The 21,357-nt window shown below is 39.9% G+C and overlaps 1 protein-coding gene across 6 annotated transcripts in view; it reads right to left on the bottom strand.

Moving 5' to 3' along the window:
* The window catches only part of LOC109280665 (uncharacterized), a 596,100-nt gene that overhangs the window by 41,930 nt on the left and 532,813 nt on the right, over nucleotides 1-21,357 (bottom strand). For 3 of the 6 annotated variants that reach the window (XR_009455562.1, XR_009455565.1, XR_009455564.1), the window contains 2 exons: nucleotides 8,225-8,411; nucleotides 7,106-7,160 (listed from right to left, as the gene is read on the bottom strand). The exons of 2 other annotated variants lie outside the window; for them this stretch is intronic. The gene's annotated coding sequence lies outside the window, so the exon portion shown is untranslated. Of the gene's footprint in view, nucleotides 1-7,105; nucleotides 7,161-8,224; nucleotides 8,412-16,909; nucleotides 20,860-21,357 lie in introns of all 6 variants that reach the window. One more of the 6 variants, XR_009455563.1, reaches the window with a different exon arrangement.

The raw sequence follows: 21,357 nt of genomic DNA on the forward strand, positions 1-21,357 counted from the left end.
CCTATACCATGCCCTGGAGTCAGAGAAATTAACGGAATCCTGCACATTTCAAAAATAACTTCTCTAAAAGTTTCAGGTCAGGGCTGTAAGCTGCCAAGAAATGAGAAAGTGGGGAGAAGACATGAGATGAACATTTGACCCATGTAGAGCTAATGCTGTAAACCATACCTAAAGAGCTGGGGGTTGACATACTTGCTCAGCCATAGATGGGAGCACCTGATGCAGTGGGGATATCTGTCTTCTGTACAGATATCTGTCTTCTGGTTAGGCAATGGGGTGATGTCTACCCAGCTTTGTATTTCAAACTCACCCTACCACAACCCCTGTATCAGGATCCTGAAATAGAGGGGAGGGAGGTCTCTACAGTGGATTAATTGGATTCTTCCACATCAGAGAGAGATCACAATGGAGGACAGAGGATCAGTGTCCATATTCTTTGTGCCACTAAAGCAAGACAAAGAGGAAAAAGCAGGGCAAACGATCTTGTCCAGATGTTTTCAGTACTGGTTTGTTTAACCCTCTGGCACAGCTGTGCTATGGTAAATTACTGCTATGACAGTTACTTGGTAAATGGAGCCTAAAAGAGTTAGCTAGTGGATGGAGAAAAAACACTAGGAGTTGCTTTTATTTTTTACTTGAATGTGAAAGCACAGCATAAACCCTCATTGTACTTTGTTTCTGTGCTACAGAGTGCTCATAATGTAAAATGGGCTTCAGATTAAGGACCTGTGTTAGAGCCACCGCACGCAGTAATGTCATTTTAGCATATTTCAGGCCGTTGAGGAGAGGGGAAGACACTACTGGTAATTTTTTAATGGCAATGATGATCTCATAATTAAATTACTTTTGCCAAGAGCACTGGTTATCCACAAAATGTATTGAGTACTGAATAGTAACTGAACATTTTTGGAAGACAGTATGAAATAGGGAAATAGAAAGAAAAAGGAAAAGAAGAGCAAAGAATTCTAAAAGCTTTAGTTATAAAGATAAATAATAAAACAAAAGTATGAGTGAGAGGACTGTTGGTAAAGGTCTCATGCAATAAGGCAATCCCCATGGATTAGGGAATCACATATAGCACAAGTGACTCAAACATTCCTACTAGAAACATAGGTATTGCAATACCTGAACAGCTCAGTGGTCCCTCCAATCCTTTTTGCAGCAGTGGTTAGTATCTGCTGCTTCAGAGGATGGTATAAGAACGCCAGAGGACATTTTATAATCTGGTAACATCAAATTCTTTGTATTTAATTTTTTCCATGTTGCTCTTACTGCATCCTAAAATCCTTCCATGCTTGTGACAACTGCCAATGCAGCAGATGTTTATAATGATGGGTCCCTAATGGGGGCTACTGTTTATGCTTCATTTAATTCACCTCATTGGGTACATGAAATTCAACTTGCTCCTTCCCTGGTGCATTTGATGGCACTACCCACAATGAAATTCATCTACCATGTTGGCCAGTCAACCAAGTTTAACTCATTCTAGACTTACTCATGGCTTATGGAGTCTTGCTTAATTAAAGCTGAATTTTGTTCCTCTTGATCTTGCCATCAAGCAGGAAAGCCTGTCTTCCCATTATCTATGCCTGCCTTGCTATGCTGCTGCTAGTCAAAATCTTCTGTTCTGTTAAACAGAATAAACTCAAGATGGCACTAGAGAGCTGGAGAAGAACGTTTCACAAAAACACTATAAATATTCTGTTGCTTAATATGTTGATAAACCTAGTGCTTGAGAGGCCTCTAGTGTTAATCTGCCCATCAGCCTCTCAGCAATTCCCATCTAAAATTAGCAACAAATACTTTTGTCAGTAGAGAATGTTTACTTGCAGTTGTACAGCTCCTGGTCTGCAGGATATTAGCTGCTTAAAATACAAGTATGCAGGCACTATCTAAGATCTGGTAACAGAAAAGCCAATAGCTGTATGAAAACTCATGTATATCCCCATTTTGCACTAAATATAACATAATGGTTAGGGGTATTTTGCATGCTTTGGGCACATTGGAAGATATGCAGCCAAACGCACCAAAGATATGCAAACTTGTCCTAGTAAAATGTATTTATAATTAAAAATACTATTTTAATAGGATTTTAAGAAACATGAGTCCATTTTTTAAATAAAAGAGGACTCTTTTTTTAAATAAAGGGTATTTGCAAAATATTCTTTGCAAATTCTATGCAAAGGGCATTTGCATAGAATTACCCTTTAAATCAAATGAAAAGTAGAATTTTTCTCCATGCCTGACACTGCTGGGTAGCCTGTGTGTACGCTGCCTGCCATCCCAGAGGTGGCAGCACATAAATGATGAATGAATTTATTCACATTGTGTACAGCTGTCTCTGAGTGCAGCAGATATGTCCAGTGTGCATTACATACACACCCACTGCATGCATCTGTTTACATGCACACAAGCAAACTCAGATTTTACTGTCATCCTGAAGTCTCTCAAATGAAAGACATGACATAAGTTTAAAATAAAACTTAATGTTTCCTTTTAACAGCTTTTCCTTAACGATTCTCTTGTAATGGTTATCTATGTATACCTCACCGTTTTTTAGCCCAGGCAGCTCTTCGCAAATTTTTGTCTGCTTTAAGCAAAGTTGATCCAACCAGGCATAGGTTTTGCCCTTTTTTAAGGGCTTATCATTAAACTGAAGTCAGTGGAGCATATTCACTGACCATAAGGTGTTCTGGATCAGATCCATAGTTCCTGCTAAGAGAGAAGCTAATGTTCACATAAGAAAAACAGCATTTCCACATAAGCATGTTTTCTGAATAGTGCAAGTGCTGAAGACTTGAAAGCTTCAGTGATGACTAGAAAATTTAAAAGGTGAAAATTTGAAGTTATACTTGTATAACTTCAAACACACTTCTGTCAGTCTACAGCATTCAGGCTGCAATGACAAGCACGCTGAGAGCTCACACTTGCTTCAAGATCAGACAAGGGCACTGGGGTCTATGCTACATTCACAATAATTAAAACAAAGGAAAAGGACCAAAGTCTGCTAGAGGTAGTTTCCACTCTTTCATTTATTCACTGCCATCAAGTTTTAAAACTCATCCAGGAAATGATATGTGGGGACAGGACACTTAAACCTCCTGCCTTGAGAGAGAGCTTCCTTCTTAAACCGCAGGCACCAATCACTGATACAATTGTAACAGCACAGGGCATGTCTGGTCACCAACATTTGCACTGATGCGAACTGCTACGCAAACACCTACCTCCCTCGCTTTCTCTCCCCCAGCCTGGCCCATTATGTACAACTTCTTGCACAATATTTGTTTGTGCAGCTGGTTGTCTGGTAGTCTGTGTGTAATTGTGCTGGCAGGAGGGAAGGATGCCATCAGATAGATATTAGCAGAGAAGCTGAGACACAGCCCAGTGAGCTGAGAAATGCAGTCAGAAGGGTCAAGAGATGACTAGAGGGGTTGTGAGGCTCAGGCAGAGAGCTCAAGAGAAGCAGTGAAACTCATACCATAGAGAAACCCCCACCCCCTGCTATTTTTATAATCCCTTGCAGTTATGGAAGAAAAAAAAAAGACGCATTAAAACAGTTTTCTCAGTTAAATCTGACAGAGTATCTTGATACTTCTTATACCTTCATTACCGAAGCCTCGCTACTTGTTTTGTCTGGTATATGTTAAACAGATCATTTAAGCTGTAATGGATAAATGGAGTTAAATATGTGTCAGTATGAGCATAAAGGGGTATAAGATGGTTGGACTCCTGAGCTGAAGGGCCAGTATAAGATGATACTCCAATTCTGTTGTGCTTAGGTTCACTCGTGCTACCAGTGAATCTGGCTCTCTTTCTCAACAGAGAAATGCCACCCACATTTTTCCAGTCCAAAACTACTACTGAAAAATGTATTAGCTTCCAATGCTAGGCTCAGATACATAATCAAACTGCACCCCCTTTCCACTCACCTGGTTATTTTTTCCATGCAGCAATGGCAAATGGGAGAGAATACAACTCCCACATTCCAGCGCAACCAACCTCCGTAACAAAAAGCTGCACTCAAAAACCCTTCTATATGCCATAGGATGAAATGGAAGTGAAACATTCCTTTAAAGAGATCATCACCCTTATAAGCCTTTAAATAATAGTGCATAAAATGGAAATACCAGCAACAGCAGCAATTCTAGGAGGGTATATTTGTAAAACCAGAGGGAAGATGCAACATCCACACTAGCACTTCAAACAGTACAGAGATTAGCAATCTTAAAAAGCTACCTAAGATTATAACACCACAGCCAATTGAACCACAGTCATTATGGTACATACTGCTGTGTGTATACACACACACACACAAGCAAATCATATGTTTATATGTAAATAAATGTCCTGTTGGCTTTAATGAATGATGATCAGGCCAGGCACAAGATACAGGCTAGTGCAATAGCTATGTTGTTAACATTTCTCTCTGCTGAAATGCTTAATTGCAAAAGTCTTATTTGACTATTGTGTGCATTAAAAATAGCTCAAGAATCTGTTTGTATATGAAATTTATGCACCCTCTCCAGGAGACTGGCCCATGTAAATTGTAATAAAGATTCTGAATATTAGCTTGCAACATGCATATTTAATACGTATTTCACTGCTAACAAAACACTATCCGTAAGTGGTATTAACTAATGTACATCTTTCTGTATTCTCCAGAAAAAAAGAGTTTTGGTTTATGCCTAGAGAAAAAGATGTTCCAAACCAGCTGAGAACAATTTGAATAGCATTAAAATGGGAAGGAATTCTAAGTATCAGGCAATTCCATGGCTATTGCTCTTTAATTTTTTAAATGGTGGATGTCAAAATGCAAGGTTCTCTAACGCAAGATTTTTCCCCCCTTAGCAAACAATTATTTCATTCTGTTGAAAAATGAATGAGTTTGAAAAAACTGAGTTTCTCATGTTGTTTGCGAGACAGACGGGAACAGAAGGAAGCTGGCACAGCTCTGTAAAAATTCGGGGACAACTTTAGCAAAAGAACTAATTAATGCTCTAAGCTAAATGCAAAACAACACTCAGACAAGTGAACACTTGGGTTACAGTAGACTCCAGGGACAGCCTTACACATGGTGAGAAACTCTGCAGCACTATGATGGGGGCCCATCCCTCATCCATGCATCTTAGACCATGGCTTAACAAAGGGATGCTTGGAAAGAAGTCTTCCTATAGCATCTAGCCTGACAAATCTGTCAACAGCAGGAACCAGGGCTTTTCAGATCCCTTTGCATTGCTCCCTTATCCTTTGCGACAGGTACAAGCACCCAAGCCTGAAGGTGCTCAAGCTGCTAACATACCACCATACCTCTGGTTTTGATCACAAGCCCCTGTGCATTTGTCATATAAAGCTTCCTTAAAATGAAAAGACTGATACAACCAACAGACCACAAACGATCCACAGTAAATAAAAGGAAAGAAATGAAAACACTTTGCAAGTTGCAGCTGTACACAGAGGTCTCCCACACTGCACAAACAGGATCTGCCAAGTGATCCAAGCAACCAGACTATACCCCTAGCAGGTGAAAATGTGTTTGTGAGAGGTGTGATATCAATTAAGTGTCTGCAACAGACTAGGCAAAACTCCTAAAAATAACCCTGATTAACTAAACGCGAGAGATTTGCTTGTCAGAATTGGGTAACACCTTGCTGTAACACATTTGGATTTACTGATTACCAGTAACTGATGTTACCAGGATACATTCTGAAATGTAAGAGTCCATAATTACCAGCTGCCCTCTGCCCCACAACTTTTTCTTTTTTCTTTTTAATCATACTTTCCCAATATATAGTTTACTGAATATACCAAAGATAGAGCACACCAGGCAAATGTGAATAAAAATCTCATGCATGTGTTCTATCCCATGCACGCAGCAAGCAAGCTGTACCTAATCAAGGGCCAGAATAAGAACCTAGGACGCTTCTTGTAATTAGTAGATTAACCCACTCCAAATTTGCAAAGTTGTAGTCATGCATTGTCTTACTGGGCAGCTATTTTTCATGCTTTCAAGTCAGCGGAGCTAGATGGGATAGCTTAGGATATGGAAGGAACTTGGCTGAAGTAATTTCAGAGCCATTGGCTTTTCTCTTTGGCTAGGGACAGAAGTTACACATAAACCAGTTTAAGTGATAAGAAACTGGTTTAAATCTGTAACAGAACAGAAATTCAGTGCACATAAACCAGTTTCAAGATGGCCAAAACCAGTTTGAGATAAACCTGGTTGAATGTAGTATCAGACTTAAACAACCGAGGTCAAACCGGTTTATTGAACTTGTGTCCCAGACTCCTTCCTTGTTTAAGTTAAATCAGAGTCCTCTAGCATCCCAACATGCTCTGCATCCCTGGGCTGGGCTGTCTGTTCCAGCCAAGCAGGGCTGGCCCTGGCCCTCTCTTCCCTAGCCGGAGCACTATCACTGCTCTGGCCGGCTGAGAAAGGGGTGAGGGTGAGAAACCTTACACTGGAGGGCTGCTGGGTCTGCCTGGAAAGGGGGACAGCAGACCTTGCCAAGCATCCCCAGCTCCTTTCCCCCTCACTGCTCCAGACCCTGGTAGCCTGAGGGGAAGCAGGGGTTTAATCCCACCATTGCGGGGGGGGGGGGGAAGGGGCAGCGCAGGCACTGATAAGCTCTGCTTGTGCACCTGGGGCTGTGGCAACCAAACAAGTGAGTGGGTGTGGGGAAGGTGGGGACCTCTGACAGGGGCTGCTTCCCCTCTTCCCCTCCAGGCAGACCGCAGCTGGGGCCCCTGCAAGCCAGGGTGGAGGTTTAAACACCTCCCCAGTCATACTCAGACCTGCCCAGGCCTGGACACACCCCTTCTCTCAGCTTAGTTTCCCTCTAGTGCCCCCCCAGCTTCTGGCCTGACCCACTGCAGGCATGTGCCTGAATTTCCGGAGTCAAAAGTGAATGTGTATTCACTTGCAAATTGGTTCAATCTATACAGGTTAGACTAACCTGCAAAGATTGAATCAATTCAAGCTCCAGCATTTTGAATGTCTGTTCCTAGCCTCTGAGAGCTTATAAAGGTCAGCAGATGATTGAAAAAAGGGCAAACATAGTGCTCATCTTTAAGAAAAGGAAAAAAGAGGATCTGGGAAATGACATACCTTGATACCTGGAAAAATCATAAAGCAGGTCCTCAAGGAATCTATTCTGAAGCATCTATAGGAAAAACAAAATGATCAGGACAGCGAGCATGGGTTTACAAAGAGCAAGTCATGCCTGACCAACCTTATTTCCTTTTATGATAAGGTAATGGGCTCTGTGGATGGGGGCGAGCCTGTTGTGGATGTGACACACCTTGACTTCAGCAAGGCTTTTGAGACCGTTTTCCACAACAATCTCATTAATAGACTAAGGGAATACAGGCTAGATGAGAGTACTGTAAAAGGTAGTTCAAGTGGTAATCAATGGCTCAATGTCTAAATGAAAGAAAGTATCACATGGAGTTCCCCAGGGCTCTGTCCTGGGTCCAGTATTATTTAACATCCTCATTAATGATTTGGATGATGGGACTGAGGGCGGCATACTTAGCAAATCTGTGAATGACAAGTTGGGTGGAGCTGCAGACATTCTGAAGGGTAAGGCTAGGATCCAGAATGACCTGAATAGATTGAAGATATGGTCTGCAATCAATCAGATAAAATTCAACAAGGACAAGTGCAAAGTCTTGCATCTGGGACACAATAATTGCATGCACAAATACAAATTAGGGAATAACAGGCTAGGTTGCAGGGCTAAGGGGTTGCAGTGGACCATAAGCTGAATATGAGCCAACAGTGTGCTCTGTTGCAAAAAAACCCAACAGCATATTGGGTTGTATTAAATGGAGTGGCACTTGCAAATCAAGGGAAGTAATTTTTCTGCTCAGTTCAACACTAGTGAGGCCTAGTCTGGTATTGGGTCCCACATGTCAAGAAGCATGTGGACAGATTAAAGAGAGTCCAGAGGAGAGTGACAAAAATTATTAGAGGCCTGGGAAACATGTCTTATGAGGAAAGGCTGAAAGAACTAGGGTATTTAGTCTAGAGAAGAGATGACTGAGGGGGATTTGATAAGTCTTCAGATACCTAAAGGGCAATTATAGAGAGGATGCAGACGGACTATTCTCTGTGGCCACAGGAGACAGGACTAGGAGCAATGAACTCAAGCTGCAGCAGAGGAAATTTAGGTTGGAGGTTAAAAAATGCTTTCTATGAAGGTGGTCAAACTTTATAATAGGCTACCTAGACAAGATGTGGAATCTGCATCTCTGCAATTTTTCAGGAGCAGACAGACACTTGGCTGTGATGATTTAGGTCAGCAATGATCCTGCCTTGAGTGAAGGCCTGGACTAGATGATCTCATGAGGTCTCTTCCACACCTAGGCACAGCACAGGACAGGATAGGGTTGCGTGCATTTCTTTTATTTATCTGTAAAGAAGCAATATGAAAAAGTTTACTCTGGTTATGAGTCACAAATACAATGAAATTATTTTGAAATGTCCAAATGTTCCAACACTCGCAGTCCGAGGGGCAAAATATCACTTGCTTTTTCCAAAAGTTTTTGAATAGCTATAAAATTATAAGAAAGGCCTGAAGCATGGGATGCACATACTATGCACACAGGTGTAATCTGATGTCAGTCTTCTAAAATTCTTGAAATTATGTTCTGTTACCTTAGTTTAAGTCTAGGATAGAAGTAGATTTATTCTAGATTTTACACTTCTATAACTGGGAGAAGAATTTGATCCAAAGTATTTCCATCTATACCTGATAATGGTATCTGAAGTACTTTATTTATGGTCTTAAAACTGAAAAGGATCTAAGAAAAATGTGGTGGACAAGCAGTTCACACAGGTTAGAGTTAGGAATGCCTCAGTAAAACTGGAACAAATAGAAGCAGAAATGCATAAAATAATTTTGAAGCTTAATGAAAATGTAGAGTAAGAGAGAAACTGTGGCAAATGGGAAAAGAATGAAATGTGCATTCATGTAATCTGATTTAGATCTAAAAATAAATGAGAATTATGATATTTTCACATACCCTCAATACCATCAGAAGTGGGAATAATGTATTATTTTAGCATTGCCCATGCTATTTACTTTTAATTGGCCTGTTCAGTGTGTGGTCTATAAAGCAGAGTCTCCCCAAGTCTAAAATGGTACAGAAGTCAGTTTTGTACAGAGGTACACCATTTCTCAGCGTTAAGCATGGAAAGAGGAAGAATATGATAGTAGCAGCCTAAAACCCCCACAAGAATACTAATTTTGACTTGTTGCTACCAGAGATTAATAAGCTTCTAGAGCAATGGTGCTCAACCTCCAGCTCACAGGCCAGATTTGGCCCGTGAAACCCTGCCATCTGGCCCACAGGGCTCCCCACAGGTCTGAAAATTTTGCATCCAGGAAGCCGTGGCAATTAATGCTGCCACCACTCCCGCACCGTCAAATTTCCAAGCCCCATGGCCAGGTGACATGGACCCAAGCACTGGATTGAGTCAGCGTGGGGTGTGGGGATGGTGTGCCTAATCTAGCACATGGGCCCAGCACTGGGGCCTGATTCAGCATGCAGGGCTCGAATCATGTGCCAGGTTGTATCCACGTGCCAACTCCATGCCGGATTAGGCCCATGGATCTGCAGGTGGACCTTGCATCACTCATCTGACCTGCAGCCCAGAAAGACTGGGCACCACTTTTCTAGACAAAATAATCAGATTCTGCAAAAGTTTTTTTCAAGGTTCAACCTTGCTATAGGAGGGACATACTTTTTATTGAAGTCTATATGACAGTTGAAAAAACAATTATAGGTTACTATTTTCTACTGCATTCTACAGGACTTACCTATCAGGCATATAAAGATAGACAGGGGAAGAGTTACTGTTAAGAAATAGATTTCAGGATCCAGGGAAGGAAGGATGGAGACCAGCAGAGTAAAGACCCTGGACTTCAGAAAAGCAGACTTTGATTCACTCAGGGAACTCATGGGCAGGATCCCCTGGGAAGCCAGTCTGAGGGGGAAGGGAGTTCAGGAGAGCTGGCTGTACTTTAAGGAAGCCTTACTGAGAGTGTGGGAACAGACCATCCTGATGTGCAGGAAGACTAACAAGTATGGCAGAAGACTCTTCAGTAAACTAAATCACAAAAAGGAAGCTTATAAGAAGTGAAAACTTGGACAATTAACTAGAGAAGAGTATAAGAGTATTGCTCGGGCATGCAGGGATGAAGTTGCAGCTAGCAAGGGATTTGAAGGGTAAGAAGAAGGGTTTCTAGAAGTATGTTGGTAGCAAGAGGAGGATGAGGGAAAGTATAGGTCCCTTACTGAATGGGGGAGGCAACCTTGTGACAGACGATGCAGGAAAGGCTGAAGTGCTCAACGCCTTTTATGCCTCAGTCTTCACAGGCAAGGTCAGCTCCCAGACTACTGCACTGGGCAGCACAGTTTGGGGAGGAGCTGAACAGCCCTCAGTGGTGAAAGAACAGGTTAGGGACTACTTAGAAAAGATGGACATGTATACGTCCAATGGGGCCCTAGGGTGCTGAGGGAGTTGGCTGATATGATTGCAGAGCCACTGGCCATTATCTTGGAGAACACGTGGCGATTGGGAGAGGTCCTGGATGATTGAAAAAGGGCAAACATAGGGCCCATAATTTGAGAAAGGGAAAAAGGAGGATTAAGAATGACTCAGACAAATTGGAGGATTTGGCCAAAAGGAATCTCATGAGGTTCAACAAGGACAAGTGCAAAGTCCTGCCCTTAGGACAGAACAATCCCATGCACCGGTACAAACTGGGGGCTGATAGGCTGGGCAGCAGCTCTGCAGAAAAGGACCTGGGGGTTACAGTGGGCAATAAGCTGAATATGAGCCAGCAGTGTGCCCTTGTTGCTAAGAAGGCTAATGGCATCCTGGGCTGCATTGGTAGGTGTGTTGCCAGCACGTCAAGGGAAGTGATTATTCCCCTCTATTCAGCACTGGTGAGGCCACATCTGAAGTTCTGTGTTCAGTTTTGGGACCCCCACTACAGAAAGGTTGTGGACAAATTGGAGAGAGTCCAGCAGAGGGTGACAAAAATGGTTTGAGGGCTGAAGCACATGACTTATAAGGAAAGATTAAGAGAACTGGGATTATTTAGTCTAGAAAAGAGGAGACTGGGTGGATTTAATAGCAGCCTTCAACTACCTGAAGGGGGTTCTTAAGAGGATGGAGCCTGACTGTTCTCAGTGACAGCAGATGACAGAACAAGGAGCAATGGTTTTGAGTTGCAGCAAGGAAAGTTTAGGTTAGACATTAGGAAGAATTTTCTCACTAGGAAGGTAGTAAAACACTGTAACAGGTTACCCAGAGAGGTGGTGGAAGCTCCATCCTTGGGGGTTTTCAAAACTTGCCTAGACAAAGCTCTGGCTGGGATGATCTAGTTGGGGATGGTCCTGCTTTGAGCAGGGGGTTGGACTAGAGACCTCCTGAGGTCCCTTCCAACCCTCATTTTTTATGACTCTATGAAATGTGGAACAGCTGTGCTCCTTGTCATGAAATTATTTTCCAAAACCACATACCATATTTGCATTTATGATTTAGTTCCATGAGGTGCTCAGATCCCAAAGCAATTCAAAAGAATGATCAGTATCTCACAGGACGGGGCCTGTCTGTTTTTTAAATTTGCTCGTAAGAGCATTTATGTAAAAAAAATGGAGTGAAACAATTTACTAGAATAAAATATGAAAGCAGATAATTATTAACAAGAGATCAATGTTCTCCTTTTTAATTTCTTCATATTCCACCAGCAACATATTATTTACTTCACTTTGATTTCACTTTGTGCATTCAATTTCACATCATCATAATTACCTACTGGGTACAGAGATCCAAAAAGGATTTTAAAAGATGTCCATTATTATGGTTTACATAATGTGTTGAATGTGCCTATTTATGTGATTAGAGTGGTGGATTAATTTGCATGGTAGTTATTAAGATATAATATATATATATTAGCCTATAACTAATTTATATTCTTATATTTTCAGAAACAGTTATAATCAGCATCTTAATGAAAAAGGATATATTATTTCATTTCCTATATCTTTTGTTATTGTTTTTCATAATTTCAGGCTAGGTGTTGCATTGATCTCAAGCAGAGGTCATAGATGTAAAACCCTGGAGACAGGTCCCAACTGTAGAGTCACGGTATGTCAAGACCTCAGAAAGATGTTACATCTACTTTAGTTGCATCATTTACATTCTAAGGCTCCTGGGAACAATAAATAGGAAATTGGTAATGTTAAAATACTTGTGGAGAAGTAAAATATTTTTCTTGGCTATGCATCACAACTAAACAACAGAGTCCATTTTCTTGTAATTGGGCATGATCTAGTTTGCACGGCAATCACAGTACTTGCATGAACAATGGCAATACATATACGCACATATGAATGACTAATGTATTTGCATGACTTATTTGCCTTCATTGAATGCACAATCATGGTAATTACCAACCTGCATTTGAAAAGTTTGAAAAAAAAATAGTTCCCAGAGAGCTAACTGGTATTTCACAGATGTAGCAAATGGCAGGAGCTGGCTGTATGTGTTCTCCCTTTCCACTTATGTAAAAACAAACTCTTTTCATGGAACTACTTCTGTTTCTCTGTGGTTTGCGATGTACTTTAATTCCTGAAATAGATAAGCTCTTGCACTTTATTAGTCAAAAGTGTAGAGACTTATTCCTAAAAATATCGTATACATCCATAGTAGACAGTGGACGTAGTCCTGCTGTGATATACGTCCTCCCATTAACAAGTGGCAAGACCTTTCATTAAATCAGCCTACTTAATTGTAAATTGGGGTTTAATGAAGAGCTCAGCAAACCAACAATCCACTCAAAGGAAAAATAAGTATACAAAAAGCATCACAGCCTACCAAGAGACACAATTTAGTGCCAAATAATTTTTTCAAAAGTGGGTAAGGTGAAACTCAGCCCAGAATTTCAATGCAGCTGAGAAAATTTACATCAGTTAAGGTGTTGGCTGTAGCCTGGATCTGAATTTCTCCACAAGGGAGATAGTGGGATGAGGGGATTAGTTCTTTCAGTGAAGACTCACCCTCTACCCAACACTTGAACATTTTGGTAAGCATGAGGAGGAGTAGGCTTATTAAGTGCTGCAAACTGAACTTGCCACACTTCACATAGCACTAGGAATCATTACAGAGGACACCATTAAAAATTCCATATTCCTCACTACACAGACTCCTGCAACAACTCTGATATCTTCATATGCTTAGAACTGGAGATAACATTATACAAAAGGAGGGCATCCTTCATAATATTATGGACTGAATACAATGAATAATGATATACTCTGATTAAAGATTAAGCCCAGTCACATTCAATACCTGTAAAGTTTTTATAAATGAAATCTCCAAAAATAGTTATGATACACTTGTTCCCAAAAGGGGGAAATATTGAAAACATACGACATAAACCTACATGATGGGTTTATGATGGCAGTTTTCCTTGATGCTTGTAAACAGAAAATTTAAACACTCCAGCATGGCAAACCTCCTGAAGATTAAACCATTGCTCTACTAAACCTCATGTTGTCTACATGCCATTTTATTTTATACTTGTAATGAGATACTGTGAAAATGCAAGTGAACTTGACCTCGTGCTAATCTTTGAGATCATGGAATGATCTCTGCTTGAAACTTCCTCACATTTCCTTTCATGTGCCAGATGAAGACTGAGACCAATCAAATAAAGCAGCATGTCCTGAAAGCTTGACTCTCAGCTGTCCAGACAGTTAACCTTGACTATGGAAAATCGCACAATCTGTTTTCTTTGCAGACTTACAAGTGCTATATTACATCATATGACACTAATTTTCCAATAGTGCATACTTTGCAGTCGATAAGTGCTAAGCTATGATTAAAAATTCCAAATGTAAGTACGTACCCATCATTTAATTGCATTTAATAAGTACCCATCATTTGGATGCATTGGTGACTGCAAGAAAACAATCAGGAATCTATCAGTTTCAGGAAATATTCATCAAACCTCTATATCGGTGGTAGGTACTGCTAAGACCTAACTGAGGTAAATGGGTTAACCTTCTCAGGGCTAGCAGATTGAATATACATTTTAATTCAAATCATGTAAAACTAAGATCACTTTCAAATATGAAAAAATAATGAGCACATTGATCAAAACACCCTGAATATTCTGTGATCCATTTCACTAACTACTTGAGAAAATTACCAGTTTATTCGTAAATTGTTTAATACCTTTAATCTGTATGATAGCTGTGTTTAAGAATTCGTAAGAGGCAAGTATTTCTTATGGTGATATATTTTATTGGATCAACTATGTAGTTGGGGTAAATTTAGACAAGCTTCTGAATGCAAGACATTCTTTATCAAGTTTCTGATCACCATTGTTTTGGGCCAACAATGTAGTTAGGATACAGGTAGACATTGACAAGCTTTCCAATGAGAGAGATTCTTGATGAGAGATTTGATGAAGAATGTTTTGCACTCAGAAGCTTGTATACCTTTATCCCAACTACATAGTTGGTCCAATAAAAGATATCACCCTAAGCAATCCTTGCCTCTCACAATTTCTATAGCCATAATAATTATGGATTACAGCATCACTGTGACATTAGTTTAAGAATTTGCTAATTCTATTGGATAAGTAATAATTACTGTTAGCTAATTTCAATGTATAACATCTATTGACCTGCTCACTCTTTTTTGGGGGTGTGGGATGGGAGGGAGAGATAGGAGGAAGGATTGAAATGAGTAACATACGCACACATTTTGCTTTCTTAACATATTGGTTATAAGCTTACCACATTAGAAGTTCCATTGGATTCACTAGGACAATTCACGTGCATGGTTACTCATGCACACTGCTGATTGCAAAATTCAAGTCCTTAAAGACTATTACAAATTCCCTATGCTTTTGTAGCATGCAATGTAAAAAAACAAAATCCACCAAGAGGTCAGTAAGATAAAATAAGAAAAAATTACCCTGGATGATATAATACACACATGTATAATCAACCAATAACAGTGAACTATTTGATTAAATATCACATATGGCCAATCATGATGTCAGCAATGGACTAAGTTCAAGCAAATATAGAATCTTAAGTATGGGAACCAAATTTTGACAGAAGAAACATCCCCTTTTACCCCTTTAAGGAAAAAGGGAAAAACAACCGATCGCACAGGGCACATCTGTAACTCATTCATTCCCTAATCTGATTATAGTTTAGAAGGCACCATTGCCCTGCTTTTTCCCGTATGCCCCTACAAACAACAAGAAAAAAAACAAATAGAAAAAGAATATAAAATGGAATCCTCTGTCTCTCTCTTTTTTTCTCATAAAAGAGCACATTAATTTCAATGAAAACACAAGCTAAGTAGAATAGCAGCTGGCTCTTAAATATATGGAAAAATAGCAGCAGCTTTACTGCCATAACAATTTTCTTCAAGACAGTGTAAATGTTCGTGGTAGTATGTGCATGTGTTTCTCTAAGGAGGTGCTCTGTATTGCATGTGTGTGAAACCAAGACAAATGCTAGAGCTTTTATACAGCAAGAGAGAAAATGGGTTTGTAAAACACATGCAAATGGAATGCTGAATAAGTCACCACATTGACTCCAGGTCCCAATATCTTCCACAGATTTATTCTCCCCTCTTGAAACATTTTTAGAGATTTTCTTTTTAGGCGAGAGCCAGCAATTAGACATATGATTTTTTTTTTACATTAGGTACCCATATGATTTCAAAAGTGTACATGCAATCACCATGATTACTTGACAAATGAGTAAAAACCTGCAAACTGATAATTACGTGACTTTGCACATGCAGATCTCTGACTTACACATACAATTACCATAATTTCTATATCCTTTGCGTATTTTTCACTTCTGCTGAGAATTCTATGCCCTAAAGTTACTCAAGATGGGCAATTAAATTTCATTAGAAGTGTGGCTCTCAAATTATGATATTAAAGTCACTAAAGTAAGATTCAAGGAGACGTGATTACAATAATTCGTATATATTAATTAGTACATTTTAAAGATGAAATTTGTCACAGTATTAATTTATGAAAGAAAATGTTATATTTAAATTTAATAACAACATTAGGGCATTAATTTGGATACTGTGGCATATTTCAATTTGGTTTTCTTTCCACTTTCTTATACCAGCTGGAAGGAAGGAAGGAAGGATCAATTCTGCTATAGAGGAAGACAAAATCTCACATAGTCTGTTCCAGTCTGACTATGGGGTAAAATTCTTGCCGGAACTCCAAAATGGCAATTAGTCTGACCATAAACAGAGGGGCAAGACCTTCTAGCCAGGAAGCTCCAGGTTTAAGTCCCAGCAGGAGGAGTACGGCATCACAGTCAAAATCCCCAGCCTTAGCTGCAGCCAACACATGGTGCTTCTGAGGAAGGAGAAAGAAAAACCCTTGACACGTGTAGTAAAAGGGCAGAGGGGGAATTTTTTTCTGGCTCCAATAATAAACAAGCTGAAATAATGCTAGCTTTTACTTTATATGTGATAAGTATTCATATTACAGTATCTCAGTTTTATCATGGGGAAGTTGAAGCAAAGTGGAACCAATATATTCAAAGCCTATAGTAAATGGAAGAGAGTGGAAATATCATAAAGCAATAAATGAATAGACCAGATGGTGAAAGGAGGGATTCATAAAAGAGCAACAGACCGGACATTTGAAAATGTGCAGGAAGCACCCACAGAGACAAAGAGGACATTTTCAAAAATGGCAAAACAGCTTACACCTGCTTCCTGTCTCCTCTCAAGCCTGCGCCACTAACCAGCTCATTTTCACCCCCTCTATAATCACTTTTCCAGCCTAAAGAAGTTAGGAGTTGGATGTTGAAAAGGGGAGTTTGTGAATCTACTCACCTCTCAATAGTGCCTCCTTTGCACCAGTGCTTTCACATTGAACGGAGCGTAGTATTTGTAGCTTATAAAAAATGGTGAAGAGCCACATAACATGGAGGATTGGGGTAAGGAAGAAACATGGTAGGCACACCTTGGGGGCTCTAGACAAATAAAGAGAATACAGGACAAAACAAGGGTCAAAGTGAAAGGGCAATGGGGAAAAACTAATTCACCCACAGTCTCTATTTGAAATCTAACGGCTTGTCACTTACCAGTCTCTTATCCATCTTCCTCCAAATTCTGTTTTCAAGTTGCTCGCACTGAAGTCGAAGGCAAACATTCCAGTTAACTTCCTGAGAAGAAGCAGGCCTTTACGCCATACAATGTACACAGGGAACACCAATGTGCAAGTGTGCCATCCATAGGGTAGGTTTTAATTACTTGAACTAGGCATGCAGTGGCACAGAGGATGAAGTCAGTGATGCACATAAGGGCACATCAGGCCGTGTGCGTCTTGTACAAGAAGTTAAGATTTCATCTGCTTTCTGCCTTTTAGGATTTTACATTATTCTTTTTTGGGGAAGCAGGAGGGAATATTTTTGTAAGATTCTTTATTCCTTGAGTATGATTTTTTTATTTATTAAAATCATATTTTTTATGAGAATACTTAGTTATCTAGCTTTCTGCCAACCCTCCATTTCAATGAATTCTACAGTTAATCTTCTGATAGTACACTGAGGTCAGCACTTATTCCACTGAGAAGAATCAACCAAAATTAATAGCATCTCTAAATATCTAGTGGCCCTCTTCATGTAAAATGCCATACAGAGTGAATACATAATGGTTACAGATTTCAAGAGCCTTTTGAAGTGGAAAAGCATGGAGATGCATCATCAACTTTGGTTATCTGACATTGCAAGGATTATTTCTGACTTGTATTCTTCTTCATCAGATTCAATGCTCTAGCTCCAAGTTGAGTGTTTCAGGAATATGCCAGAGCAGTGATAGACAGTTCTGCTTGCTTTCACTCCCTGAATCTGCTGTGTGAAGTGGATTGTGTCCTTTTTCCATTCGTCACCATTTAAGTGCTGTACACATTCGGCAGCAAATCAGAGCCAAGCATACTTTTGCTTGTATGTGAAACTTGCATGCCATTCAATTACAGAGCTGTGATTTTAGGAAACCGTCTGTAAAACGTGCTCAATGGTGGAGATATTTATTTATTGTGGAGAGTAATTTATACCAAGAAGACACTCAGGATGTGGACAGAAACAGTTAAGATGCTTTAAAACTACAGTACTGTACAGATGATCTGCTGTAACTGCTTCATGTATTACACTTCAAGCAGAAGCTAATAAGTCCATTTTTATACGTGCTCTGCGATGCGGTGCTGGGCACTTTAATAAGCGAGCCACACTACTTAAAAGCATCCATGTATCACATATATCAGCACCCCCATGTGTCCCTGCGCTGACAAAATAGCAGCGGGGCGCTTTGAACTAAGCTCAGTGAATGTGTTTTATTTCAAAGCGCCTGCTCTGTTGCCATGTTTTCAGTGCAGGGACACATGGGGACGCTGATACATGTGATGCAGAAGGCTTCTGGAGCGCATCAATTTCTGTGCTCCAGTAAACTCGATTAATCGAGTCTTCTCTGACACACCGGATTACCACCGTGTCAGAGCAGGCTCCCCGCACATTTATAGGAGCCCTAAATTGCTGTCAAGCTACACCTGTTTCATTCCAGCTTAAAGTGACGGCGCTTTAACTACATTCTACTGGTATAGGAGTGGACAGACAAACAGTTATATCAGTTCTGTTGACACATGCTCCTGAGAAGTGAGTTCACTCCCTTTCCTTTTAAAGAGGTAAGTGCTACATCAAGCCACAGCTTCAAGTAATTTAGGAAATGCAGGATGATGAATACAGCATACTTTTGTAGTTAATTTTGGGAATCCTGTGCATGATGCAATTAGATTGCTGTCATGAAAAACCACACAACAAAGCTGAGCATAATTACCGGACAGCTCAACTGTGAGTCATGGACCTGTATATTTAAAAAACTATATCAGAAGGATTTACTGGACTCGACTTAAAAAAATCCATGCATCTGTCAAAAGCAACACCAGACAATAAGTGGGAGGATGGAAGAAGTGGCAAAAATTAAGCTGATATTCGAATTCATGACAAGTTGGGTGCTATACTTGTCCTTTTGTCAAGCTGATAAAGTAAGTTTTTTCCAAAAAACATATTCCTTCTTCATCGTAGAAGTTTTGTGTGATTAAGTTCTGGGCTATATGAATGTATCTCATATATCTGTGCAAGTACTAGTTAACTTATTGGGAGAAAGATGTTACAGCAAATGTACCGGTTTGCAACTCAGGAAACAGGAACTGCCCATTACCTAATACCAAGCCCCACTATTCTAGTTCAGATCCTCTAGGTAATACTACAACATAAATGACACTTGCACCAACTTAGAATAAATATATTTTGGTAAAAAAAACAACAAAATCCAATGGTATCAAGTTTACAGATACATACACTGAGGTACAGAGTTTACAAACTTGTCCAAGATGATGGAACCACTTAATGACAGGGTTGGAAGATGAAGTAAGGAACACTGATTCTCTATTTAATTTGATTACTATTTACATTTTATCTTTGCTATTAGTGATCTACACACAATGCTCTCATTCATTACATACCTTCCATACACAGATGTTTCTTGGAAAAATAGACTCATTTCCCTCCAGGATGCTACTTGATGCCTAATGTCATTCGCTGATGCAAAAGCCATCTCCCTTCCATTGCAAATGATGAATGTGCTACATGATTTCTGTAGTAAAAGAGGAGCCAAGCAGCTTTATAGATTTTTTTTTTTTAAGTAGTGCTGGCTTTGAAGTTCAGATGTAAGCATATGCCTGGGCAGTGACTGATAACCCTCCAGAAAGGCTTCCTTTGACCGTATGCTTATTTTCTTATTTGGTTTTGCTATTAAATAGTCTCTACGGTGTGCTCCAGAATTCAGGTTCTGAAGAATTGCTGGGACAATGTGCATCACCTGGATAAGTCCCTTTTTAATTAACACTGACTCCCGGGGTTGTGATTTGCTCTCAGCCTGCAGCAACAAGGCCACCTTGCAACCGCTACTGAATGGTAACAAATCTAGGATAGGAAATTATCGCTAGCTTCATGTTTCAGGAAAACCACTGGCCCTAGAAGAGAGAAGCTGGTCAACAAAAATCAATGCCTCTCCTTTTTTGTTGGGGAAAAATGTTGCAAAACCTTAACTTAAAAGCAGCAGCATTTTTTTTCATTATGTCTCGGATCATATGCTTGCATTTATCTGAACCTGTTAAATAGAGTGGCCACATTATATGCTACAACATGTGCTTGGATGTGTGCGGGTGGGATTAAATGAGAAGAAACCGATGGCAACTCCAATTTAAGAAACACAGCTTCCTGCACCCCCACATATTGTCAGTTTGAGTCGCTGATGATCCTGCAGACAATTTTTTAGTTCAATAAGGCACCAGTAGTACACCCAAAGTCAGCACCTGGATACTGAAACCAGTACTTAAATATGTGTGACACTTATATCGAGGGAAAAGAATCCACTCTGAACCTATGTGTATGCCACGGAGTAGCAGTGGGATGCACTGAGAGGCTGAAGTTTTGACTGTCTGGAAAATGTGTCACACCTTCACATTTCTTTGCAATAGCTGTGTTGGGGTTTTCCATTTTGTTTTCTACTCTTTTATTTACTATTGGTTCCCTTTAAAAAGGACAACGGGAACTTTCCCTGCCCCAGTGCTCTTCTCCAAAGTAGGTTTTGGGAGAGTTAATCTTTAGATCACCTCGACGGCAGACAATATACAAAATGCCAACTCACCACTCAGGTGTTCTGAGTCATCTCTTAGAGAGGTCGGTCACACTTCATAAAAACCATGCAAAAATAGACTTGCTGAACTGCAAGATAAAGTTAAACCACTTACTCCACTGATGCACTGTTACTGACAGGAGCAAATCAATTGACGTACGTAGCAATCATCATGTCTTAGCTGTAAGACGGTCATGATCTGGACTCAAATAACTTATTTCATAACCAATGAGAAAGACACTAGAAAACTTCCATTTTGTTACCTTTATTTCCTCCAAAACAGCCATAAATATGTTTCAAGTAAAGAAATAAAAAAAAAAAGGTGGATAAAATAGGGAATATATTTAAATTTAAAACTGATTATAGACATAATGTAACTGTAGTCAGGAAACCAAGCATTTAATTGAAGTGAAATTCAAAAGAGATGAACTGTGGCATATAAGGAGTTGCTGAAGGCAGTATTCTTTAGCTGATCAGACTAAAATGTGGTTAGTTCTGTGTCACATTGATAGGTTTGGGGGTTTGTTTTTTTAGATTTTTCAAGAGACTTAATTTCATAAATTGTATGTGAAATCTAATTTCAGCAC

This window comes from Alligator mississippiensis, chromosome 11 (genome assembly GCF_030867095.1).
Source record: "Alligator mississippiensis isolate rAllMis1 chromosome 11, rAllMis1, whole genome shotgun sequence".
Classification (NCBI taxonomy): Eukaryota; Metazoa; Chordata; order Crocodylia; family Alligatoridae; genus Alligator; species Alligator mississippiensis.